Source organism: Limulus polyphemus, unplaced genomic scaffold (genome assembly GCF_000517525.1).
Source record: "Limulus polyphemus unplaced genomic scaffold, Limulus_polyphemus-2.1.2 Scaffold6227, whole genome shotgun sequence".
Lineage (NCBI taxonomy): Eukaryota > Metazoa > Arthropoda > Merostomata > Xiphosura > Limulidae > Limulus > Limulus polyphemus.
In genome coordinates, this window is record NW_013671837.1 from 38,290 (window position 1) to 43,522 (window position 5,233).

At 34.2% G+C, this 5,233-nt stretch overlaps 1 pseudogene; it reads left to right on the plus strand.

Moving 5' to 3' along the window:
• Window positions 1–3,353, plus strand: part of LOC106473499 — a 36,474-nt pseudogene extending 33,121 nt beyond the window's left edge.
• The last annotated feature ends 1,880 nt before the right edge of the window (window positions 3,354–5,233 follow it).

The following is a 5,233-nucleotide window of genomic DNA, read 5'->3' on the forward strand; positions in this document are numbered from 1 at the left end:
AAATCTACGTCTTTCAGTCTCAAAACTATGAGTCTTTCTTTTGTGTATTGCGTTATGACGTTTTGTAAAAAATCTGTACGTGATGGAGAAAAATGGATATCATTTTCGGATTCAGCATGCAGGAATTACTGTAGAACATGTAAAATATCAAGACAATAAAACCATCCCAGGCCTGTGCTATCGTGATCATACGAACGTGCGACTTACGTGTCATAGACAGTTTTTACTTATCCCTAAAACAGCTTTAGGCCAAGTCTTTGAACACGAATATTCTGGAACTGATGTCGTGCATGAAGATCATTCTTCGGTAGTTCTTGTCATCCCCATTGTTCATCATCCTCTCTGTTATAAGAAAACAATAGCTTGGTTAATTTTCATGCCATTTCTCATTAAGAGCTGCACAAAACGTGTTTCATCTTTAGAAAATTTATTATAAAAACTCTATCGTTGAAGCGTAAATAACCAGATATAACAAGTTAAAAACAATCATAAAATTCTACTCGAGATTTAGCGGACTAAAGAGTCTGTTATGTGTGTGTGAATGTATATTATACAGAGGATGAGTACGTTATACTAAAACGATTTTAGAGCCTCACCGCCTCGTTATAGACCATGTTGCTACGTCCGGTCATGTTCCATCTGGCAACCGTGCATCTTGACAATAACACTGCAGCGTAGTTACCATTTGAAGAGGCTCCGTCGTACGGCTGCCATGTCTAAAGCACGACACTTCTCCCTGCATTTGCTTCCATAGGCGCTGTGTCCATCAACTTTCCGGGTATGTCTTTATATGGAGTGCATGAATACCCGTTTTATTCTCTAGCTGCTTAAGATAGGCGTTAGTTGAAATGATATGTTTTGGAATAAACATGTTTACACATGACTTATGTCGCATTTCCCGAAAAAGATATTTTCGATTACGCTGCAGAACGTGTGTAAGATTGAATAATAATCCTTCCACAGAATGTAAGACTGGGTAACATCAATCATCTTCAGAATATGTGTAAGATTGAGTAACGTGACGTAATGATAACATTGTTGCATGGTTGAGTTAAACTTATGTAACTGAGAATGGTTGCAGCAGTTATTTAGACCAGAGTTTTTTCCATTAATAATCTAATAAACAATACTTCATTTTAACCACGACGTAATGATAACATGGTTGAGTTAAACTTGTGTAACTGAGAATGGTTGCAGCAGTTATTTAGACCAGAGTTTTTTCCATTAATAATCTAATAAACAATACTTCATTTTAACCACTATTTTGTAAAACTGTTTGATTGACGATTATAGTGATAAATTTAATGTTTCTTTTATTTGAAGTAGTGATGATAGCAACAGTGATTTTTTTTTGAGTGACGTGGTACTCTTCATAGACAACTATAACCATTATATATTTTATCTATCATTACAAAATCTTCACAATTTTTTAAACTGTTACATGGTTTTGTTGCCTTTGAAATATCCAGCTTGAATAATAACAGCACACTGTCACAGACGTGAACTTTTAAATAAAACTTGTTATTTTGTGTACTTTTTTGCTGCTGCTTATCTGTTTTCTTTTTGTCTTTTTCGTTTATGTAAAATTCTTTGCTGGTCGAGTTTGATAAATATTCAAGCGAACTCAGTTTATTTGTCCACATATTTTTCAACAATTCTACAGGTTTTTGTCCCTTCACTGCCAACTTTTTCCACAAATCGGGTTTTGCGCAGGTTGAGCCGAGACTAAAGCACGAGGGTTAACAAATCTGGGAGCTTACGATGAGAGCCGCTAGGTGGGGAGTTTGCATGATAAATAACGCGAGGAGAGTAGTATTGTGGAAAAGAAAGAAGGTGAAACTGGCGTCTTCGTAGCTGTGTTATATCACAAGGTGGGATTATTATTATTATTATTATTTTTTAAAGATCGATTTAGGCAGGGTATATCAACATGGTGTCGGTGCTATTTAGATATCTACTGCTTCCTCTTTCTCTCTTTTTTTCTAGATGATGCTTTAGAATACATTCTCAGTCTTTCTTCGGCGCTGTTTCTATTTGTCTTATAATAACAAAGCTTCATTTTCAGTTTTAGAATAGATTCTACTTTAATATTTTACGTATTTAAGATAATTTTGGTAATACAGTACATGCACATATTCTAACTTCGGTTTGATAATAAAACAGTTTAACTCCAGAACGTTTCTTTAGCTCTGAGGTCTAAATATGTAAAAGTATGTAAAAGCCGTTTCCGACGCAAAATATTCATAAACTCAGATCATAAAGACATTCTAGCTTGGGGATTTTAGATTTTCCAAGACGGAGATATACATTGTTCTTAATGACGCTGGAAACCAAAGGAATATGGATCAAATTGAGGCACCAGGACCACCTAGAAAGAGACTGCATTAAGTCATACCCTAGCGGTGGTAAGCGAAGTTCGGCGTCTTGTAACAAGTGAAAACCCACGAATTCAAAGGCAAAGGCTGTCCATGTGGCCTAAGCAACAGTATAAAGAAGGATCACGTCACTCAATCTTACACACATTCTGAAGAAGGATCACGTTACTCAGTCTTAAACATGTTCTAAGGAAGGATCACGTCACTCAATCTTACACACATTCTGAAAAAGGATCACGTTACTCAGTCTTAAACATGTTCTAAAGAAGGATCACGTCACTCAATCTTACACACATTCTGAAGAAGGATCACGTTACTCAGTCTTAAACATGTTCTAAAAAAGGATCACAATGAGAACTAGAGAGAATTCGAAAAATGTTATCATTATTTTAATGAGAACTAGAGAGAATTCGAAAAATGTTATCATTATTTTAATGAGAACTAGAGAGAATTCGAAAATGTTATCATTATTTTAATGAGAACTAGAGAGAATCCGGAAAATGTTGTTATTATTTTAACGAGAACTAGAGAAAACCGGAAAGTGATATTATTATTTTAAGGAGAACTAGAGAAAATCCGGAAAGTGTTATTGTTATTTTAATTAGAACTAGCGAGATTCCGGAAAGTGGAATTATTATTTGTATACAACTCGGTGAATTCAACAACACGATAGTTAAGCTACAGAACTCATCACAACTATAAACAAATTCAACTATTTTTATTTCACACGTTCGATTTAATTTAAGTTATATGTTCTGAATTTCTCACTATTATTAAGTGATCGATTAGCAGCTACGATGAAATAGAATGAAAGAAAAACTTTCGCAATTTAGTTGATTAAAAATTTTGTATTTAAACATTTTTTTTCTTCCACAACAGATTTCGTTCAGTTATTCGAGACTTGGCAATGAGACAAACGTTCTTTCTGTCGAAGGTTTTACAGAGGATGAAGATCCAACCAGGTAACTTTCTAGATGACGTCAGCTACCATAACTATACTATTTTGGCTACATGAGGAGACCGCTACTTATAAATTACTATACGTTTAGTCATATAAAATTCATCATTTTGTGATATAAGGACAGTTAACCGGGTTGGGGAGACTTAGCTTATCAATGTGTTGAGTGAGATAAGTTTTGCTGTAAAATTTACATTTGGATATTTGTTTTTCAGTCAACTAATCGCAAATGCATAAAGCCTGATTTACTTCATGAGATGCTGCTACATTATTAAAATCAGCTGCGTTCTTATGTACGTGTAGTTAGTGTCTGTGTCTGAAAGATCGTTTAATTAAACATTTAATAACTCATAGGATTTGAATAATTCAGTCGAATATGAACTATCTCTGGGATGTGTGTAATATTGAGTAACGTGATCATTCCTTAGAACATATGTAAGATTGAGTAACGTGACCCTTCTTTAGAACATATGTAAGATTGAGTAACGTGATCCTTCTTTAGAACATATGTAAGATTGAGTAACGTGATCCTTCCTTAGAACATATGTAAGATTGAGTAACGTGACCCTTCTTCAGAATGTGTGTAAGATTGAGTGACGTGATCCTTCTTTAGAACATGTTTAAGACTGAGTAACAAAATAATGATAACATTTTTCGAATTCTCTCTAGTTCTCATTAAAATGGTAAAAACATTTTTCGAATTCTCTCTAGTTCTCATTAAAATAATGATAACATTTTCCGGATTCTCTCTAGTTCTCATTAAAATAATGATAACATTTTCCGGGTTTCATTTCCTTTCAATTTTTGATATGTTGATATGTGCTACTTTACCTTTTACAAGAGCTTTATGACAAACAAAAAAAGACAAATAACATATTTGAGTTTAAAATAATCTGCTACTTGATTTCCAGTACAATCTTAAAATAAAACACAACAACAATAAATGAGTAAACAAGTCACAAATTGAAATACCGAGTCAGCCTTTCGAGAAACATCATGTTTTCAATCAACACAATCCTTTTTTAAGTTAAATTGGCTTCTTCATGGTTTGTAACACAAGCCATTAATTCTGCCCATTTGAAGATGGAAATCTTCAGCTGAAACTGGATTTAGTTTTGAAAAGTTTTGTTTGTTTATTTGCTTTGCGTGTGAGCTGAGGATTTGTGTTTTAATTGATGGCGTTGAAATTCACATGCATTGCAATCAAAAACGTGACAAGAAATAATTTTTTACTTGTCCTTTTAAATTTTAGACACGTTCTTATTATTCATGGTTTCCCGATTTGAAACACCTTTAAGGCATTTCATGCTTGTTAGAGTCTTTCTTCATAGAGGTCGTTCTGGTCAAGAAGACATCCGCAAATATACAAAATCTTGTCTACCGTCAGATAAATTGGGATAAAGCATGTAGTGTGGTTCTGTAAAATAAAAGCCTGCAGGTGGTCGCGATAAACCACGCCCTCTCGGGGCAGGTAGTCAAGAGTTTTGTGACAGCTGTCGACTCGGAGTATTATTTATTTTGGGCGATGTGTTGTGTTGAATGTCACCTTTTTTGCTGTCCTCAACCAACCTTCTCGTTCTCTTGTGCAAGACAGGTACTCTAATGATAGACTATTGAATTATAGATGTTTTTGTGTCACTCCAAGGTCGCATGATCTTTCCCTCCACTCCCCCACCCATCTCGTGAATTTTTTCTTATAATAACTAGAGAGAATTCGAAAAATATTTTTACCATTTTAATGAGAACAAGAGAGAATCCGGAAAATGTTATCATTATTTTAATGAGAGCTAGAGAGAATCCGGAAAATGTTATCATTATTTTAATGAGAACTAGAGAGAATCCGGAAAATGTTATCATTATTTTAATGAGAACTAGAGAGAATGCATTACCTACTGTATGT